The sequence below is a fragment of the Amphibalanus amphitrite genome, unplaced genomic scaffold, assembly GCF_019059575.1.
Source record: "Amphibalanus amphitrite isolate SeventyFive unplaced genomic scaffold, NRLGWU_Aamphi_draft 000041F_arrow, whole genome shotgun sequence".
Classification (NCBI taxonomy): domain Eukaryota; kingdom Metazoa; phylum Arthropoda; class Thecostraca; order Balanomorpha; family Balanidae; genus Amphibalanus; species Amphibalanus amphitrite.
Window position 1 is genome coordinate 1,384,159 of NW_024881537.1, and position 22,901 is coordinate 1,407,059.

Consider the following 22,901-nt stretch of genomic DNA (forward strand, 5'->3'; position numbering starts at 1 on the left):
TGCAATGATCAGCTGTTTATCGTTGCAACAGTGAGACGCCGGCGCACGGTGCCCCCCCCCCCCCCCGTGACGATATCGGATCCCCCTCGCCCCTCCCCCTTCAGCAATTCACGAACACCTTATTCAAAGTCACTAGAAGTAGAAACCCTCCAGGCGCCCTTCTTATTTTTCCCGTAGACCAGCTTTATTACTTACGTCATTACGAGAGGGACCGCTCATAGGTACCGTAAACGGGGGTGACTTTGCCTTGCGGGGTGATTTGCCATGCTTCTCGAAAAATGCTTGAGGAAGATCTCCAATGATATTTTACGAAGAATGTAATAATTTGTTATGCACAAATGAAAGATAATTGATAGGCCTTTCAATAAAACCAACACTGAGAGATAAGTTATCACTAAATGCCTAACTGGGCTCTATTTTATTGGAGTCATTGAAATGGTTAAATTTGAAGAGGTCCGAACTTTGTATTATCTAACCATGTTTTAGACCAACTGCGATGCTGATACTTGGTATGGTTGATCATGACAAGACTGTTAAGTTAGCATATCCAACAAAACTTGCATTTGTCACTTCATTTAGCTATTGGCGATTTTTCCAAGTGAAATGCAGACAACATGGGGTGACTTTGCCACCATGGTACCGATGCAAAAATGAAGTACTTATCCGATGTAATTCAAAATAATTTTTTGATGTAGCATCGTTTTGATCTCAAAACTGGTTTTTAAAAAGTAAAAGTTTATATGTTGAAAATTAACCCGCGCACCGACGGGGGTCTGCGCCAACTTCGCACCGACGGGGGGGGGGGGGCGGATGACCGCCCCCCCTGAGATCTCGAGAACGAAGCAAGATAGCAACAAGCGGTAAACGGCATCGGATACGCACGGTCAAGATCTACAATTTTTACAAAGGTCATTTTCAGGTCAGGTCAAAGATGACGTCACAGGGGTCGAAAAAAGTCAAAATGGCGGCGCTAGATATGGAGAGAGTTTTTCTCGAATAACTTTCGAATTAGTCAAGATAGGAACAAACTAAGGGCATCATCGTGATCCTCTTGTCAATCCGCATCGAATGATATATATGTTGACCTCGAAAGGTCAAGGTCAAAGGTTGACCTCAGGTCACGTGACCTCGAGGTCATCATGTATATCATTCGATGCGTCTTGACGAGCTGAACACAATGAGACCATCCACGCGTCTGTATCTTGTTCCTGTACGGAGTTATTGGCCAAAAACCTTTGGTGACCTTTGATGACGTCACATGACCTCACAGCTACCCAACAGCAAAACAGAACCACTTGAGTTTATATGAATACGTGACTATTTTTGTTTTAACCCGGCGCCCGCTGGGCCTCCGCGCCACCCGCCGGCCGCTGGCGGGGGAGGGGGGGGGGGCATATAATAGTTGCTCCCTTTACTTCTGCGACGATATCGACGCAACGCATAAAGATAGAGAAACGAAACTTTGCACACATCTTTCTGAATACCTAACCGAGTTGGTGTCCAAATTTGGTGTTGATTTCATTTGAAATGACGTCACAGTAACGTCTTAAGTCAAATTATAGTTTTGCGACTCTCAGTTTACTCACGATATATACGGCATATGAGACCATTAGCGGCGGAACACCTTCATTTTTAAGGGGGGGGGGGGGCACTGACGACTTTTGGTCCCATTCTTTCCATGCAACGCCCATAGGGCTAATGTTAAAATGTCAAAATCAAGGGGGCCGGCACGGTTCCCCGGTGGCCGGTGCCCTCCCCGTTACGCCGCCTATGTATGAGACCGAATAAAAAGGACCAATTATATATTGGTCAAGAACCAGTTGAAAGTGTACTTAGATGTTTTAGGATGACAGCAGATGCTGTTTAGTTCATTTACAGTTGAGTTTCATGCTCAGCGACATCAGAAGCGCCCTATGTCGGAAAATGACAAAAACTTATGACGTCACTGTGACGTCATCTTTATTGATACAACCACCAAACTTTCCTCAATGATTGCCAAGGTATTCATGTAAAGTTATGCCAAGTTTCACGTTCGTAGCTAATCAGGTTTCGGAGATTTTCCACGAAACGCAGGAGGGGGTAACTTTATGCCCTCCTCCCCGGCGGCGCCTGTTTAACCTGCGCCCCGTTGGGGGGGGGGGGGGCAGAATCTGCCCCCCCTCCCGTTTTTCGCCAATAACTTCTAAACGCGTTACGCCAGCGGCGTCAAATTTTCGATACCTTATTATACATCAATTTGACACGTTTCCTGAAAATTTGGGCAAAATCCGTTGGTAAATTTTTGAGAAATTGACGTTTTAGTGACGTCATGTTCGCCATTTTCGCCTTTTTCGCCAATTTCCAACGCCGCTAACATCTTCATTTTTGAAGGAATCAAGACGTAACAAAAAGGTTATACGTGATTCTACTTTGTCTATCAAATGGCTATCTCGGTTTTTTGAAAATGTTGGATTTTGCCCCATTTTTTCTAAAAAAACTGACTTTTTTTGGGAAAATAATTATAAAATCATAAATTATGAGTGTATCGAAGAAATCGGAATATATGTTAGAGAAGTGGTCTATGTGCACCTACATACCAATTTTAAAAAGAATCGGCTAAAAAATGTGGGAGTTATTCAAAATTTTATGACGTCACGACTCACGACAAACAAAAATTTTGAAAATGATTTTTTGGACGTTCTAGACCTCGTACGGAAACAAAAATAGCACCAATCGATTCGCCGCGAAAAACTGCATCAGATAGACACCTTTTTAGGCCTTAATAACCAACTTCACAATTTGACCTCACTTGACCTGACCTTGACCTGACCTCGACCTGAAATTCATCCAGAGGTGGTCCATATCACTTATTGAGTGTGCCTATTGAATTCTCTGAGTAAAATGACTCATAAAACATGTGTCGCACATGCCCTTTTCTATATTTTGTTTTTGGTGACCTGACCTGATTTGACCTGACCTTGACCTTGACCTTTGAATGACATTGTATGCAACGAATATTGTCTTGGTAGTCTAAGAACACGTTTTGGGCAATCAGTCTCAGTCCATTCTTCGGCCACTACGGTGCAAGGCCGATACTGTAGAAACTTGCATAAGGCCGATACTGTAGAAACTTGCATTTTGTACCCTTGACCTGACCTTTACCTGACCTCTGACCTACTTAAGCAAAAAAAAATTGGGCTCTGAAGATCCGCCTTGTTGAGAGCTTTCGATTGCCGTTTTCCCCGTCTTTCTACGACCATCGGTTCGGAAGTTAGACAGGGGGGGGGGGCAGAATTTGTCCCCCCCAGCAGGGCGCGTATGGCTGAATAGCCCAGCGGGGCGCGGGTTAACCCTCGCGGGCCCGGGGGCATTTTCCGCCCCCGGCAAATAGTTGCGATTGCTCCCGAACGCTTAGGGATAGGAAAGCGAAACTTTCAGTACATTTTCTCCCATCAATTTGACATCTTCTGAAGTAAAATTTTTGGATCTAGCCCCATTGATGACGTCACAGGCTCGATTTTGCTAGACCCCTGCACGGCAAACTTCGGCGTCACAGACGCCGACTTCAAATAGCTGCTAAGAATAGAGTTTTAGAGATAAGGACAAATGACGAGCACGGTTGTGTAGCTTTTGACCTAAAAAAAAATAATTTTGGTTCTCTGAGGTCAAAGGTCAGGTCAACGACCCGGAGCTGTGATTTTAGTTTTTCGCAAATAACTTCAACAAAAATGGCCCCAGAGCTACGGCAGTGGTACCATCGCATTTGCCTTGTCAAGTCGCGTCGAATGATATATATATATATATATATATATATATATATATATATATATATATATATATCCTTCGCCCTGGTGGGGGGGGGGGCCATTTTGGCCCCCCCCTGTGGTTTTTCAGCGATAACTCAGAAACCACTTGAGTTAGCGCCCTGAAACTTTGTATAGCTGTTTATTCAACATTTTTACATCATGTCCTTTTTTGGGGGGTTCGGGTCAGGTCAGGTCAGGTCACAAGGTCACCAAAACTGACACCACCTCTAAAAAAGTTCAAAGCTCTCTCAAAGGCACAGCTTTTATCCGATCGATGTAAAATTTACAGTACTTGAAGATGTCACCCAGCTCTACAAAATGGCTATCTCGGATTTTTTATAAATGTGACCTAAGGTCAGGTCAGGTCATCGCTGCTCCCCATTATAAGTCAATGGGAGAATCGAAAAGTAGTTGTTTTTCAGCTAAATCGGGCGTGATTGTTCCTATATTTCGTTATTGAAGTGTCTTGGGTCAGCAAATCACAGCCCATGTGAAACCATTTGCTTGTGACCTCGCTGAGGTCACGCTAGGTCATCTCCCTGGTCACCAGAGGTCACCAGCGGTTTTTCTGCACTTACTTGTTATTGAATAGAGATAGAGACTCCGTTCGACGTTTATCGTGTTTGTCTCGTCAATGCGGATCGAATGATATGCAGCATGACCTATTTCGGTAAGGTCATGACCTTGACCTGAGGTCAAATTTTCAAAATGACCTTTCGAGGTCAAACTATATATCATTCGACGCGTCTCGACGAGCCAAGCACGATGGTGCATGAATCGTTTCTCTATTTTCTCGTGAATGCATGCTATAGTTAAAAACATTTTCAACGAAATTTGCCAAGTTGACCTTGCATGACCTCTGTGGGCCAAACCGTTGAGCTGAGGTCAAATCTGACGAACCTTGGCGAAAGAGCTTGAAAAGAGCTATCGATTGCTTTTTTCCGCGGCTCTCTAGCTCTTCTAGTTTCCGAGCTACAGCGGAATATGTCCGGCAACACCGAAAACACTGAAATTTGACCTATGATGACCTCTAGCGACCTCAATATTGACCTTAGCGAAAAAATGACTGAAATACTTTCGAACGTACTTGTTATGGGCTTTCGTTTGCTTTTTTCCGCGTCTTCCTAGCCCTCTTCGCTTTCGAGTTAGACGGGGGGGGTCATTTTGGCCCCCCCCCACCAGGGCGAAGGTGGCTCAGACCCACACCAGGGCGCGGGATATATATATATATATATATATATATATATATATATATATATATATATATATATATATGTTTTGTTCGGAAAAGGTCAAGTTTTATGTTGACCTCAGGTGACCTCGAATGACCTTTGGTTGACTTTGACACATGAACGGTCGTATATGGTGGATTCGTACCCGCTGATCACGAATCTGGCATTCATTTTCCTCTAAGACTTCATTTAGAGCCTCCAGATGGCAAAATTGTCTTTAGCGTTAACCCTCGCCCGTAAACGGCGATCTGCCACCTTCGCCCATGCAGGGGGGGGTTGGTGCGACCCCCCCCCCCCCCTTGGCGTTTGAAAACGGAGCGTCGTAGAGCTTAGCGGAAAAGACCAACGGATTGCTCTCGCCGAGATCTCGCGATTGGTGGTATATTTTTGGTCCTAGGTCAACATTTGACCTACTTTTGACCGGTCAAAGGCAAATTTTCGGAAAAAATAGACTTTTTCAACTTTCCGCGGCGATTGCGGCAAAACCGTAAAAGATATCGACTTGAAACTTTCACTATCGTGTTCCTTGATCAATTTTCTATCGTTTGGTATGTATTTCGTTTCCCTAGCTCTAAAAATGGCGCGTTGGGAGCGCCGGAAGTCGGCAAGGTCACAGTCGGCGGCAGAAATTCGAAAAATCAAAATTTAAATTTTTCAAATCTGATTGTATTTTTGGATTTGGGAGGTCCATTTGCTCCCTATAGAAGCTAATATTGCTGCATATTCCCATTGAGGTGACAAGAATTAGCAAAATAGTGGTTCGGGCGCTTTTCAAAAATAGTACCGGACGCTGTTCCTCTTGTGACGTCATAGCTCCGTGACCTGACCTGACCCGGTCAAGTTTCTTATACCATATGATAGCCAATACTTGCCCCAACATGCATGGGAAGTTTCATCACGATCCATCAACCGATGTCCGTACCACCGGCAGGAAACCTCGGGCGTTGGCACTCAGTTTGTGAAAATCCGGCCGGAGGCTGTTCCCTTTGTGACGTCATAACTCCGTGACCTGACATGACCCGGTCAAAAATTTTTTATCAAAAGATGCGCAACGTTTGCCCCATAAGGTACTTAAAATTTGGCGGCGCTGCGCGCCGCCGTTTTTGCACTATTTCCGAAAAGCCTCAGGGGGGGGGGGTGCACCAACCCCCCCTACATGGGCGAGGGTTAAGGTTGCTAAGTGAGTCCGGGCTAAGCTATTACGTTCGGTGTTTTGGCATTGGCTGGCCTCGACCCCTGACCCCTTCCTTGGGTCAACTTTGGCGTCTTTCAGAAAAGCCCAGGAAGGGGTCAGGGGTCGAGGCCAGCCAATGCCAAAACACCGAACCTAATAGCTTAGCCCGGACTCACTTAGCAACCTTAACGCTAATGGTCATTTCACGATGGAACCTTGCAAATTATATTAGCGGGAAGTTGCGTCATCCCTAGTCACCTCCCACCTCCGCCAGCGCCAGTTCGTGCCTCATCACGGGACAGGTAGTGCCACCTAGGTGCGCCGGGGAGAACTACAGGTCGCATAGTGCCACCAGATGTCGCGCACACACGACAGGCGCAGATATATGGATTTTAGAACGTGGGTGATATATTGTAACAGCGTTGATTTCTACCATGAATGTATTTTAGCAACTCACAGCGTGGGCGCAGGCACTGAACCACAACGGCTACCACAACTGCACGTAAGTAAGTCCGACATACGACTTATGTTGGACTCGAGGCAACGCTGCCCAAGCGGCCTTTTCCGTTAGGACGCCGAGCGACGGAGTGCGCGCAGCAATTTTTTTTTGTCTCCCTCTGTTCTTTCTAGGGCGTCTTTCAGAAGAGCCCAGGAAGGGGTCAGGGGTCAAGGCCAGCCAATGTTAGTTTCAGATCACTACACATGTGCCGTTTTTTGCCTTTGACCTTGACCTCTGACCTTGAAAATTGACCTGCGTTCAAAAATTTTGAGTGCTTTGGAATCGTCTCGTAAGGAACTTTCGTTTGAAATCGCTTTTGTTTGCGTAGCTCTCTTATTTACGGAGTTATAAAGGGAAGGGCGAAAAACGCCCCCGGGCTGCGGTGGTTGGGATTACCCCCGGGCCCGGCCGGGTTAACCCGCGGCCCGTTGAGGTCTGGCAGGTTCCACGTCCTGTGGGGGGGGGGGGGGCAAAGGGCCCCCGTCGTATCTCTGGAACCAATAGCCGGATCGGAAAATTCAAACGGCAATCGAAAGAGCCCATCGGGATGCACAATATAAGATGTCGATGACCTTGATATTTGACCTGTGACGTCACAGGGAGGTCAAACAAGGTCAAATCAGTCTAATTTGCAATGACGAAAAGTCGGTCATAAAAATGAAATATGAGTTTTCGACCAATCAGAAAACACAGGTGAATCGTAAGGAATGGCATGTTAACCCTCGCATGTGTGCGGCGTTTGCCAGCTTCTAATGTGTAGGGGGGGGGTCGGTTGGACCCCCCCCCCCTTGCCGTTTGGCCCCTGATCGAGCTAGAGCTTCGCGGAAAAAACGAGCGTGCTGCCCGTGACGAGAGGAAGCCGATGATACCCAATTTTAAGGTCCTAGGTCATTGGTTGACCTTCCAGGTCAGGTCAATGACCCAAAGTCGGGAAAATCGGGACCTGTTAGAAAGTCGTAAAGTGTGGCTGCTAAGGGGTTTTTCGGGGTGCTGATCACGAATATCGTGTTAGTTTTGATCACAGATGATGTCTTGAAGCATTTAGACCAGGTCGGGTCAGGTCAGGTCAGGTCAACCAGTAGGCGTCGTGACGGGTATTCGTAGTACGTGTCAACCACCTCTGACAGCTTCGTAACATGTTACGAAGTCACCAAAACTACTTCGTAAATGTTCAAATGGTTGCTAAATTCGAATTCAGCTCCAAAAACTAGCCTAGAAACATGTAAAACTCGAAAAAGTGACCCGAGGTCACCCGAGGTCACCAAAGGTCAATGACCTGACCTGACCTTCAGGTGACCTTGACACACACGGGAGTAACATCAAATCACATGTTTGAACGTTTGAAACCACGAAAAGCTTGCAAACACGCGGCTAGTGCGAGCCGACATACGCGAAATCGCGATTCCAGCCAAACATGGTCTCGGAAAAGAGGTCACAGGTCAGAGGTCATTTGGGTCAGGGTCATGAAATTTTCAGGGTAGATGTAAAATTGATCAATGCGAAGGTACTGAAAGTTTCGTCGCGATCGGCCGCTTTTTACGCGAGTTATTCGCGAAAAACCATGGGGGTCCATCCGACCCCCCTACACATGCGAGGGTTAAATTGTGAATATTCGAGTATTTATGAAGACATGTTATGGCTCCACAGAGGGTAAGAAGTTTACATATATATAAATATATATATATATATATATATATATATATATATATATATATATATATATATATATATATATATATATATATATATATATATATATATACATACCTAGGTATATATATACCATGCGTCCCAATAAAAAGTTTACTCGGCTAAATGCCAATAACTTCTGCATTGGTCATTTGACAAACTCGAGTGACACACCATTCAACTCCTCGTGACATGGCAAAACTAATGACACCAAACATAGTTCCCACCTTCAGTCGACTCTCCTCAGAGGAGGTGCTCGAAATAACAGCCCGTGCGCCACATCGGTGTGGGAAGATGCACGCTATCCTGGTGCTTTGCATTGCTTGTGAAATGTGAAATATGGCTAATTTCAGTCATGACTTCGCAGTTCTTCAGTGCTGCGTGATTTTTGTGCGGGTGAGGGATTTTTGTGAGGGTGATTTTTGTCCCTCACATTATCGTCCTAATGTGAGGGGTAGCAGGCGGGCCATGACCCCTTGAAGACCCGATTATCAGTCCACTGCACCAATGCAAGCGTATGGAAACAAATTACCGTATGACCCTCAATTTGAGCGATTACCCTTTACCCATCCAGCCCAACTAAACAAAGAATAATAGGCGTAGTCCTTTTTTAATTTCTTTCTTAAGGAATATCATGGACTGAGGCCCTGAGGCGGACGCAGGGCGTCTAGTCGACATTTGATTTTTAAGCTGACCAGCTTCCCATGAGGAGACCTTATTGGTGACATTTTTTTAGTGCTGTGTGACTCATTTCAGCCCCTGCAGGAATCATTTTGGTCATTTATTCTTGTTTCAAGTGCTTTTGAAATGTGATCCATAGATATAATTTTTAGTCCGATGATGATCGAGTCCCGTTTGAACCACAGACTGTGAGAAGCGGCTGTGAAATGTGTCCAAATTGGATGTCTTTTGTCAAAACGTTTTCCCAAAGATGTTTTATATCCTGAATGATCGCTATTATGTTTTTCGTGTTTGCCATGTTTTTACACGCCAATTTTTATTCGAATCAGATTAAAAACCAACAACTGCGAAGGAATGGTCTGGGTAAACTTTTTTTTGGGACACCCGGTATGCATCCACAAAAACCTCCTTGACCATTTTTCTTGGATCTATGACGTCACAGAAAGGTCAAATAAGGTCAAATTGTACCGGCTTACAACGAAAAACAATTGTTTACGTAAAAGTGACTTTAGTCACGTAAAGGATCATATTCAGCCAGCAAGAGGTTGATAAGAATCATAAATATTTCTCCTGACTGATTTCAAGCACAAATACCGAAAATGTTGTGACGTCATAAGAACAGTCGCTACTTTTTCAGTCATTTAAATGGCTATATCTCAGGCAGTTTTAGAGTTATTTTGTTAATTTTTGGTATGTGTAAGGCCAGTAAGAGTTCCCGGTTTTTGAATATTTCCCCAAATTAAAAAGAAAAAAAATATCTCAAGAAATCTAAATTTTGAGTTAGAAAATCCCTAGATCTCGGATTTTTATAGTTTGGAAATTTCGAGATAGCCATTTTGTTTGTCATGCATTTTTATACCTACGGTTCAATTTTTTAGTCGCTAAGTTGAAACCATGATTTTCTACGATTTTCCTCCGTGAACAACTTTTTCGACGAAAAATCGCCGATCATGACCTCAGCTTGACCTCTATAACTCGTGACCTGAGATGACCTGGGACCTAATTTGTTCAGGAGTTGTGTAAAATTGATGTCCGAAGAGCTACTGAAAGTTTCAAGTCGAAATTCGCAGCGGTTTCTGAGTTATCTTCGAAAATCCACAGGGGGCCCTTTGCCCCCCCCCCCCCAACGGGTCGCGGGTTAAAGTTCAACCCTCACCGTAAACGCCTCTTTAAAAACAGGACGGCATTGCTAACTGCATAACTGGGGAAACAGGTTGGCGCACATATGCTCGTATTTCACAGACTACATCAAAATTATTTCTGCTTGGCTCCTAGTTCCCAGACTCGCAGCTCTCGCATTTGCCTATTATAAGTATTCTTAACCCCACAGGGATAGACAACTTCTCAGGAATTATAACTGAACTTATTAAAATTCGGAAACCCGTGCACGAATACGAAAAAGACATCAGTTGCACCCTCTAACAGAATGCATCCATGGTTCTGGTTGCAAGTGCATCCGCTAGTGGATTCTAATAAAAGTTATGTGCTCTCTAGCCACATGGTCCTTTATTTGAGCGTTTTAGGGTTATAGCGGAACTTTGCTTCGTTGTGATTTTACGGGTCACACACACTGAGTTGACAAAGATTGGCTCCCGCTATAAGAACAATGATCGTCCGGCTGGTGACCCAAGCGGCGCCGATATCCGCTTGGATGCATATTATTTGAAAATGCCTTGGTCAATGCTAAACATGGTATCAATTTTGACGTGCTAGGATATCTGGCTACACAATGAACCATGGTTTAGGTTTAGGTCATGGTTTATGAACCATGGAACCTAGTTACATTTTCCAATGTTACAATCTGGCCCCTGAAGCGCTAGAACGCCTGGATCGCCTGCTGTGTGCTGTTTGCTAAGTGTCGTCTCATGTCCTTGCAACGTTGAGTAGCTGGATGCATTATTTAACACCACGAGACCAGCGCGTGATGTGCAATGCATGCCCACGTGACGCGTGATCGCTGGAATAATTCCCGATCATTCGACGGGATGACGACCAATCGCAACTGTGCACGCCTTATAAAGCAATGCTTCAGGCCAATAGCAAGCTGCCGCGCAGGTTAGAGGACCCCCGTCCTGACAGTAAGCTAGCTCTGCTCGGGTCACCCCGGACGGGGGACTGAGGCAGAAGGCGACGGGGCTCCGCACCGATCGGACGTTTCATCTGTCTCGAGGAGACTCCGTCAAGGCAATCTATAGAAGGTAGGGTAGTGTGGGATAATTTAAACATATTTTTACGTCTTCTCCGTTGTACCAAATTCCAGCTCAACCCTAGACGAAGAAAAACTGTTTCAGTAGCTCATGTGTCACTTGCTTTCACCATACAATATTCAAACTTCCGCTAGCATTAAGGTATTGGGTGTAATTGTCGACTCTGGCTTGACCTTTGAGTCACATGTGACAGCGGTGATTCGCCGATGCTACACCACACTAGGAGGACTGTGTAAATCTTCGCGATGCTTACCGAAAGAAGTGAAGAAACTGATCGTTGAGATGCTGATCTTCCCCACGCTACTGTTTGTCGGACTGGTCGGGCTGTGGCGTTGTTCAGCGTCGCCACGTGCAGCGAGTTATTAATCACTGCACACAGGTGGTTATGGGAGCGCGCCGCTCACGGCTCAGCTCACGTGACTTCGCTGTTGGAGGAGCTCGGGTGGCCCCAGATAGACGAGCTTGCGGCGGAGAGTGACTGCGGTGTTGTTCACTACTTGGTGAACAATACCAGTGCGCCGAGGTGTCTCTCGGAGCGGCTCGAGCGCCGCAGTGACGTCTCTAGTAGGGAGACTCGTGCCACTGAGAGCGACCTGCTCCAGCTGCCGAAACCCCGCACCGAGCAGGCGCGGCGGTTCTTCCGGTGCCGCGCCGTTGCACGCTGGAACTCACTGGCCCTGGATGTGCGTGACAGTGGCAGGGGGGGGGGGTTGTTTTCATCCACCCCTCAGGCTTTTCGGGAATATCTCCAAAACCGCTGAAGCTACGATGCTGAAATTTTGGTCCTATTCGTGAAGCGAGTCATTTGGGCGAAGATCACGATGCTGCACCAGTTTTACGAACAGTGAATGAAAGGTATCATGTGATAACATATACAAAGTTATTGTGCATCCTCTTTTGACACGTTTTTGCTATAATAGGCGGATCCAGGCGTCCAAAAAGGGGGGTTATGTTTTACCTCCCAACATAGGTGCCCTGACATCGCCTATGCATGAGCAATACAATTGTAGTCGTTCTCTCATAAGAAAATTGTAACATAACAAGATCATTACCACCCTTTTTAGAAACAGTACCAACAAAAACCTTATTTACTATACTTTTTGTGTACCCCCAATCTCAATGATCTGTATCCGCCTATGATTTTTGAAAATGCATATTTTTAGGATCCATGTGAATTCCTGGTTCATTCTCTATCGATCGGCAAAAGTTGCGTTAACCCGCGCCCCGTAGGGGGGCCGAAACGGCCCCCCCCTGTCCTTTTCGGTCGGTATCTCCTAAACGGCTGGAGATATCGCCACCAAACTTTCAGGACCCCTCCGGGCATCGATTTTACACATTGTGACCAAAAATTTTCCAGAGGCTATGATAGGTTGGCCACAAATGACGTCAGAATGACGTCATGTTCTGTCATTTTCGACCGAAAAAAGACCTTCGCGAGAAGACCTGTCAGGCCTACAGCTTTGAAGATACAGAAAAATGATCAAGACACAAAAGGTGTAGAATTAACAGGGCTACAAAACTGCTATCTCAGATTTTTGAAATTTTTGAGTTTTGACCCCCAAAAATCAAAAATGCATTTTTTGGATATATAAGCCGAAAAATCCAAAAAGTTTTTTGATTTTCGAAAAAAACCGGAATATATGTGATAGTACCTACCGTCTTCTATCTACATACCAAATTTCAGATCGATACCTCGTTTTTTGGCCAAGTTTTAGCGAAAAAAAAACTGTTCAAAAATGATGACGTCAAATTTTCAAACTCAATTTTTGGCAATTCTAGACCTCGTAGAGCAAAACAAAGACCACCATTGGACTCCCCGTGACGAGCTGCATCGAATCGATACCCATTTTATGCAAAAATATCAACTTTGAAATTTGACCTAATTTGACCTGACCTTGACCTGACCTTCACCAAAACGTGACCTAGGCTGGCCCCAAAGGCTACCTAACCCACATAATCGCATTTGTCATGTAAAATAGACCATAAAACATGTATCACACGACACTTTCATAATGTCCCCCGGTGACCTGACCTCACTGTGACCTGACCTGGTATCAGTGACCTCAGATAGCAAAGTATGTGTTTGACGAACAATGTACCATCGATGGTTTTCAATAAATTACCAATTTACTCGATTTCACAACACATTTCTTGAAATGCCTGTGAACGGTGAAAATCTGACCTTTGACCTGACCTTTGACGTCATCGGTTTGACCTAGGTCAATGAAATTTGGTCACAAGGTAGTTCCCGGGTGGGGCTATCGAACGCCGTTTGAATTTTGAAAATCGGCCGGTAACTTTCCAAGATCTTAGGGGGGGGGGCCGAAGCGCCCCCCCCCTACGGGTGGTAGGGTCCGCCGGTAGCCCTACGGGGCGCGGGTTAAGATTGGTTCAGAAACCTGGCCGTGCTAAACAGTCTAAAATGTATCTGCATTTTGCCCGTTTTTACCCCCTCTATCCCCCTATTGACATTTTTCAATGTTTATTTTTTAGAAATGTAGATCACGTTCAGCGAAATCGAATGCCGTTTGAATTTTGAAAATCAGCCCATTAGATCTCGAGATATCAAGGGGGGGCGTAAACAGCCCCCCCCCCCTGCCACTAATAGGGGTAGCCAGGAGCCTGCCACTAATAGGGTTAATGATCTCCACTAAATGAATGCAACAATGGCCTTTTAAGTTGATCTCTGTGGCCATCTGTCTATGGAGCGACCAATATGAAAGTTGGGTGAATTTACCGGGGTTACATGACTATGAGCAAGCAAATGTGTATCAGGAATGGATTTATGTGGAGAATTGCGTTGGACCATGAGTGCTCGAGCGCTCCCAATTCCACGCCGGTTTGGCTTTGGAGCCGAGACAGACGATGCGGGTCAAGGTCACCGCTGGGGTAACGGTGGATTGGCTGCGCCCGAGCACCCGTAACGCGGCACAATTCTCCATCTATTGATTTTCCTATTCGCTCAGTATTGTGATAGGCGTTCGTAATAGCATTTACTCGGCTCATGTACCTATCCCCGGTTATTCAAAAGAAGTTTTTTTGTGGGGGAATATCACGGCTATAGGTACTCAGTGGCCCTATTCACGACTTTCAAAGAATGCTCCGATAACTAAATACCGCACAGACCTACTGCATTAGTGAATCTGACAAAAGGTCTGTGAAATTACATCCCCCTCAACACACCCCTAAAAACTTATCCAGTGTCCAAAACCACTTTTATCGACTCGCCAAAAAAAAAAAAACACACACACACACACAAAGCATGGGGCATGTCAGCTCTCAGTTCATTTTTCATTGTCTTTACCATGGTTCAATTGCATTGCGCGATTTAAAGCACGTGAGTGCCTATAGTATATATGTAGAAAATAAATAATACCTACGGCAAAACATCCAAAATTACAAAGGCTACAATGCTTAAAAAGTAGGTTCATCAAGGAAGCCCATTTTAACCCCCGCCCGTAAACGGCGATCTGCCACCTTCGCCCATGCAGGGGGGGAAGGGTTGGTGCGACCCCCCCTTGGCGTTTGAAAACGGAGCGTCGTAGAGCTTAGCGGAAAAGACCAACGGATTGCTCTCGCCGAGATCTCGCGATTGGTGGTATATTTTTTGGTCCTAGGTCAATATTTGACCTACTTTTGACCGGTCAAAGGTCATATTTTCGGAAAAATAGACCTTTTTCAACTTTCGGCGGCGATTGCGGCCAAACGGTGGCCTTCACTATCGTGTTCCTTGTTCAATTCTCTATCGTTTGGTATGTATTTCGTTTCCCTAGCTCTAAAAATGGCGCCTTGGGAGCGCCGGAAGTCGGCAAGGTCACAGTCGGCGGCAGAAATTCGAAAAAATCAAAATTTAAATTTTTGAAATCTGATTGTATTTTTGGATTTGGGAGGTTCATTTGCTCCCTATAGAAGCTAATATTGCTGCATATTCCCATTGAGGTGACAAGAATTAGCAAAATAGTGGTTCGGGCGCTTTTCAAAAATAGTACCGGACGCTGTTCCTCTTGTGACGTCATAGCTCCCTGACCTGACCTGACCCGGTCAAGTTTCTTATACCATATGATAGCCAATACTTGCCCCAACATGGATGGGAAGTTTCATCACGATCCATCAACCGATGTTCGTACCACCGGCAGGAAACCTCGGGCGTTGGCACTCAGTTTGTGAAAATCTGGCCGGAGGCTGTTCCCTTTGTGACGTCATAACTCCGTGACCTGACATGACCCGGTCAATTTTTTTTTTAGCAAAAGATGCGCAAGGTTTGCCCCATAAGGTACCCAAAATTTGGCGGCGCCGTTTTTGCACTATTTCCGAAAAGCCTCAGGGGGGGGGGGGTTGCACCAACCCCCCCCCCTACATGGGCGAGGGTTAACTTGCGTGGTGTTGCAAACCATGCGATTCCAACGCGGGCTATTCACAACGTCTGCAAAGACACGTTAACAACAGACAAGCCGCCACCGCTGCCACTTATTCATAGATGGTTGATATCGCAGCTTGGGCGTCAGCAGCGCGGCCCACAACGCGTCGGCGCCAGAGCACGCAGCTGTTGGCACTCGGCAGCCTGTGTTGCGACTTAACGGCCGGCCGGCCCCATGAAGGAGAAGCTCTTGGTGAAGCTTTGTGATCGCCTCATAGCCACCTTGGATGTCATCTTTCTTGGCAGATCCATCCGTCCAGATGGTACGGTGCAGTGTGGATAAAGGACGAAGTCCAACGCCGCTAACCCCGCGACCGCCACCCCAGAACGTGGCCACAGACCGAACGGGCGTGAGAGCCGTAAGGGCCACCCCGCCATCCGGTAGGTGGCTGAGCAGCCGGGCGCAGCGGCGCCTGGGCGGCGGCCGCGCTGAGATTAAGTCCCAAACCGCCATGTCGCCATCACCACCATCACCATTGCTGCAGCTGTTCCCAACCGCCTCCATCGCCGCCGTTGTCAGGTGTTGCCAGCAGCCGCGCCGCGGGATGGCAGAAGCTCCAGAGTAGCCTCCAGCGCCCCTCTCCGCACGTGTGCAGGTGCTCTGCGGCCGCCGGGTCCGACGTCCAGGCAGAACATGATATTTCCATGCTGTTCCGACGGTGGGCTGGTCTTGTTTGGGCGTTCCTCCCCTGTGACGTCGGTCACGCCTGCCCCGGCCAGGGCGCAGAGGCCGACGTCTCACCATCCGGTTGCGGTCCTCAGTCGGGTCGCAACGTGTACCTCTACCGCAGCGTGGAGCGCGCTCCCGCTGGGCAGCGATGCAGCCAAACGTAACATGCGGGCGGCCAGCGCTGCGCCGGACAGCGGACCCATGCCGGGGGTATGCCGGTCTCGGCCATTAGCGAGGTCGTCGGGGCCGAGGCTGTACATACAGCTGGTGACCGCGTGAGCCGCCAATCGAAGCTCACGGCTTATAAGCTCGACGCGGGCATCACACGCCGTCCCGATGGGAGCTCCACGACGCTGCCGCGAACTCCAGCAGCGCGGCTCGCAGCGCGAAGACCGGTACGGACGGACGGGGCGCAAACGGCGTGCGGGAGTCGCAGGCGACGGAAGACGTTCTGCGGACAGAAAGGGTTGGGCATAAGCTGGTCGGCAGGACACTCTTGAGCCGAACCTTTGATGTAATTACAGATGATCCAGAAGCATGCACAAATATTCATGACACACTATTCTCATTTATGTATTTGCTACATATGATATGATATGATCAGTGACGCATTCTGGGCAATATGTTCTAAAGTGAAGTAACTGAAGTTACAATTGACAGCTAAAAAAAACACACACACACGCACACACATTCAATAGCTTATGAGAATAGCATGCCTTGTCTGCTTAATGCAGGAAAATATTTTTCACTTTTTTTAGAAACATCAAAACAGTTGTCAACAAGCCACGTCAACTATCTACACAATTTTTTTGGAAACTGCTCTAGCTAGCTTAAAGTTCCACAACGTTTCCGGAGCACTGTACCCAAACTCAGTTCATGTTACAAAAAACAGTAATAATGCCTCCTAATTTGAATGAAATATAGGTATAAGTTATTTGATTTGGAAAGCAACAAATTTCCGAAAATCATTTTAGCAAAATCACTTTTCTTCAGCCACCAGGTTTTAAACAAAACTAATGTAAACTTTCTGATCTAGTAGACACAAAACCAAAGCCCCGATTTTAACAAATGTAGATTAAATTTTAACAATTTCAACAAATGTATCATGGAGAAAACAAAAAGTGTAGATTTGTAAAGCCGGGATATTTCACGGATTAGGCACTTAAAGAAATATCTTCACCTTTCTTTGAGCCACCAGCCTTCACCCAAGTTCTACACGAATGTAGTGAACCAGACAATGTGGCAACTCAAAACTGCGATGGTTTGAGATAATTATGACGGTAAAAGAAAAAGCAACACAAGGTTCCTTACCCTCGCTTTTTCAGATGGGTTCAGATGAGGCTTCAACTGTTGCCGACCTGAGGAGCTATAGGGACTTGAGCTTTCCAAAACTCAATTTCTAAGGGCACTGAGCAGTGTTTGGGTTTCACACGTATGCTATCGTAAGTTACATTAACCCGCGCCCGGCTGGGGGTCCTGGATTTCCACGCCCTGCTGGGGGGGGGTGTTTGAACACCCCCTTCTAACTCGGCTCCTGGGCCACGTAGCGATACGCAGAAGGCGGCATTCGAAAGAGCGTAAAACATAATGAGGAAATCACTTCGGTCAATTTTTTGCTCAGGTCAAAGGTCAGGTCACCAGAGGTCATTGAAGGCAAAATTTCGCCGATTTCCAGGTCGAATGTCGACAATTTCCAAGATGCCAACGCATAACTCGGGAACCAAAAGAGCTACAGCACCGCAGAAAAGCGCATTCGATAGCCCTATTAACGCCCTTTCTGAGTAATTCTCTCAGATTTGACCTAACGTCAACGGTTTTGCCTGCAGGGGGCAAAAACTGCAAAAATAGCCGATTTTTTTCGGAAACAGTTTTTCTGCAATAACTTTTGACCCAAGCCTTGTACTAGCTTACTTTTACCGGCATCGTGTTCCTCTCGTCAAGACGCATCGAATGAATTATAACTTGACCTTGAAAGGTCAACTTGAAAATTTGACCTCAGGTCAAGGTCATGACCTGACCAGAAAGGGTCATCTTGCATATCAGTCGATCCGTATCGTCGAGCTGAACACATCTAAGGCGTTTTCATCGCTCTAGCATGCCTCTATCAAAAGTTATTTGCGAAAAACTGTTAGATACCATTCGTGACCTAAGATGACATCAGGGCATAAACAGGGGTCACGGACACCATTTTCATGTTCAGTGTGTCTAAACCACTTGTAATTCAGTGTTTGGGAGTGTTTATAATGTCTTTCGTCCAAAAGAGGCGCATTTCAATTTTCTCCCATTGCCTTATAATGGGGAGGTCGCAAAATTGACCTGACCTTAGGTCATCGATATCAAAATTCTGAGATATACATTTTGTACATGCTATTGCTCTTAGCAATCGCTGAAAGTTTCAAAGCAATCGGTCACTCGGTGTAGCTATGACAGACATTGAAAGTTTTTATGAGGTGAGGTCACTTCAAGTGACCTGGTGACCTGACCTTGAATGACCTTGGTCTGAAATTTTCACAACATGTGTAGAATTTATGTATGATAAGGTGTACCAAAAACGGCGGCGCGGAGCGCCGCCGTTTTTGAGAAATTCGCGAAAAACCACAAGGGGGGTGTTCAACCCCCCCCCCCCCAGCAGGACGCGGGTTAAGTTGACAAAGCAAACAAATCAAAGCATGATGCCCCGCGCGTCCGCCCGCGACCACGTCCCGCGTCCGACTCCCGGCCGCTGCGTGACCCGAGGCCCCAGCGGTCACGTGACCTACCGGCCGGGACTGCAAACGGCCTACAACACCATTCTTGTATGACGTCATATCCTACTGAGGTGCTGATTGGTCGGAATTAGATACCTGAATGTAATTATCTGCCGTAGTTATTTTTGTTTCATTGTTTTGCGTGTTTTCTTATATGAAATGTAATTAAAAAATTTGCCATATTTTAATCACCATTAAAACATAACTGAATAGGTACAAAAGAGAACTCGATATATACTTTCCTTGTTTTTAGGAATTCCGGAATTAGATACCCGAGGGACCAAAGAGGGAGCAAGTTGCCACGCTGATTTGATACCTCATAGTCGAAAGGTGGGCTTCTAGAACCGAAAATTGCTGTGTTTGTAAATAAATAAGTGATTTGAGGGCACATAATGGCTGCCCGGATTTAAACTTCTAAAATTATTTTGAACATAAAATATTTCAGTTGGAGGGATGGTAAGGCTTCAAAGGGTAGGTACTTCTCAGATCAAATAGGTTCCTCTGCGAAAGTTCCGTCGTGAAAACGGCTATTGCATATCATTCGACTCGGCTGATGAAGAACAAGACGACACCATTTTTGAAGCTCTACCTTCATTGTCTGTCGCGTTATCTGCAAAAACGTAGTTTGACCCTAGTAAACCTCAAGTGACATGACTGTTCATGTAGCATGCAAACATAAACTTAGTCACTTATTGATCTAAGCTGATGGAGGGTAACTTAACCCTATTCCTGGCAGGGGGGGGGTGCCTCAGGAGCCCCCCCCCCTGGGGTTTTTTGTTATATCTCCCAAACGCTTTGAGCTAGGAAGCTCAAATTTTCTGACTTTTTCTAAAAGGCTTTTACGCAACATTTCTGAAAATTTTGAGTTGATCTGACCTCAGGTCAGGTCACCAGAGGCGGTTTGGTGACCCTACCTCAGAAAAGTTTGCAATCACGCCAGAGCTAGAGTTTTTGACCGATCAATTTCTTCTCTTCAGGCTTTAGTTAGGGTACCAGTATGTGCAATTTGTATATCTCAGAATTTTCATATCTGTGACCTGAGGTCAGGCCAGACTCGTGACCTTTACATTGCAAGCCTATGGGAAAATATTGAAACGCCTCCTGCTTCGTGTAAATGAGTCAAAACCACCCAGTTCAGTTCAGTTCAGTTCAGTTCATTGTATTTTATCATATGTAAACAAGAACAACGAACAAAACAATAGAGGATTGGCGCAAAAGCAAAAAGCTTAAATCAAAGGCGCCTCTCCAATTAAGTTAACACGCGCAGTGGAAGGGGGGGGGGCGGATTTCGCCCACCCCTCCTGTTTTTCGCCAATAACTCGCGCCGCAAGCATAATATCAATGTGAAATTTCGGCTACCTGTCCAGAATCGAACTGCGGATCTTCTCGTGCAAGAAGTAAGAAAATCGGTTCACAACTTTTCTAGTAATAGCGGTGTAAAGTCAAACATCCTGCCGCCGCGGCGGCGCGGCGGCGCGGCGGCCGGCGCTAGCCGTTACGCGCCGCCTGAATTGTAGACTGTGCCGGGGCGGGACGGTTCCGTCTTTACATCGCGCTCCTTACCGCTGATTATATTAGATTCGCGTCAAATTCGGTGAGAAGACTGAGAAATGTACAGGCAATCATATGGTCAAAGAATTTTGAAAATCGACCGGTAACAACTTGAGTTATGAGTGTGTAAACACAAAATTGTGATTGCCGCGTTTCCCGCGTCGGCCGATGCCGCTTCAGCCGGCGACATCTTACCCTTCGCAGGCTTCTAACCACTGGCGGATCCAGGGTGTCAGCGCGGGGGGGGGCATACCAGGTCACGGAGCCAAACCTAGGGTACCCCCAAATCCTGTTTTCTCATCGGATTTAGGCCACTTATTTTTCGTCATAGCCCTGACACGAGTTTTTTTTTCTAAAAAAAAAATGGTAGGACACCTGACCCCCATTGGCAGATCCAGGAGGAGGAGGCTTTTGGGACAAACACCCGGGCAGCGCCAGAAATCGACGAAAATTGGTGGGGCCGGTGGGGCCCTCAGAATGACTGGTGTAGGTAAAGAGCCGACCCAGGGTCGCCGGTGTGGAACCTTAAGAGGTACTGGCGTGGGACCATCAAAGGTATCGGTGTGGGTTCCCCAGAGGCAGTGGTGTGGAGCCCTCAGAGGCACTGGTGCAGGAACCACAAAGGAGCCGGTGTGGGCCCTCTAAGGTGCTGGTGTGAGGCCCTCACATGGACGCCGTTGTGGTGCCTCAGACACTGGTGTGGCGCTAAGCCCACACCATTCACAGATGGCTGTGTGTGGGGCCCTTGGAGTGGTTGGTGCGAAATGCGAATGCTTAATAACCCAGTAGGACCTCTCAGAGACCGACAAAGGGCCCTCAGAGGCCGGTAACGGGCCGTATGATGCCAACAATGGGCCTTCACAGGCCGGCAAGTGAGGGCCGGCAGTATCTTCAGGAGCCCTGTGGAGTCCTTAGAGATCGGCATGGTACTCTCAGACGCCGGTGGGGCCCTCAGAGTCACCGGTGTTACCGGTGGCTGACTGACAGAGGCATTGGTGTGGGGCCCCAGAGGCGCCAGTGTGGGACCCTCAGAGTCGCCTATGTGGGACCTCAGGAGACACTGGTGTGTCAGAGGTGGCGGTGTAGGGCCCTCAGACGTGTCTGTGTGGTGCCCTCTCAGTCGCCGGTGAAGACTTTCAAAGGCATCGTTGTGGGAGTCCTCACTCCTCAGAGACACATGCATGGGGGCAAGGGGTCTTCAAGAGACCAGCAAGGGCCAGCAGAGGCCTTCAGGAGCCCTGTGGGATCCAGGAGACCGGCGTGGTACTCTCAGGCGTGGGAGCCCTCAGAGTCACCAGTGTGGGGCCCACAGAGTTGCAGGTAGGTAGCCGTCAGATGCGCCTGTGTAAGACCTTCAGAGGCGCCAGTGTGGGGCCCTCAGAGCGGCCGCCGATGTAGGGCCTTAAGAAATATTGGTGTTAGTCCCTCAGATTGGCGGTGTTGGGCCCTCAAAGGCGCCAGTGTGAGACCCTCACAGGCGCCGTTATGGGCCCTCAGAGGCACTGGTGTGGAGCCGTTCCATGCGGGTATGGGTCAGGACCCTAATTAAAGCTGAGCTGACGCTTAATGGGTCAGCAAGGTCACTCAGAGGTCAGCACAGGGCCCTCAGAAGCCGGAGTGGGGCCCTTATGGAGATGTGTGATGTGTGGCGACTCAGGAGGCCGTGACTCCGTGAGGTGCTCTCACGAGTCCTGCGGGTCTTATCTCAGTCGAAATAAGGCATGCTTGGACCCTGAGCGGCCAATTGGCACTGCAGGGCCTCTCGGGCCCATAGGGCACCATGCATCTAATGAGGCGGCACGCGCCCCTTGTGCCCCCCCCCCCCCCGGTTACGCTGCACTGGCTGCGGCCATACTGATAAAGGTAAATCATATTCTAACCGTCCCTATTCTCAAGCATAGGCGGCGGCCGATACCTGGTTTGCGCAATATGAGTGCCATCGTTAGACAATACGGTCAAAAGTGTTGAAGCGGCATGACTCCCCTGTGGTAAGAACTAAGAAGCAACATACTTACAAAATAAAGCAATGACAACTAAATTGAGGCTACTAAAACGACTCTGATCACAAAAGTAGTTACTAGGAAGGATTTCTAATCCATTTTTATTTAGTTCCTCGTTATAGGCGTAAGAAGTGTAAGTCTGAACGGGGGGGGGCATACTTGTACTGAATGCCCTCCCCAGGCTCCTGTCGGGGGGGGCATATGCCCCTAATGCCCCCCCCTGGATCCGCCAGTGCTTCTAACTGCCAT

At 47.2% G+C, this 22,901-nt stretch overlaps 1 protein-coding gene across 1 annotated transcript in view; it reads left to right on the plus strand.

Moving 5' to 3' along the window:
• Window positions 1-11,185: 11,185 nt before the first annotated feature.
• LOC122375343 overlaps window positions 11,186-22,901 on the plus strand; it is a 44,642-nt gene continuing 32,926 nt past the window's right edge. Inside the window, exon 1 of the mRNA XM_043354673.1 lies at window positions 11,186-11,258. The gene's annotated coding sequence lies outside the window, so the exon portion shown is untranslated. The remainder of the gene's footprint in view (window positions 11,259-22,901) is intronic.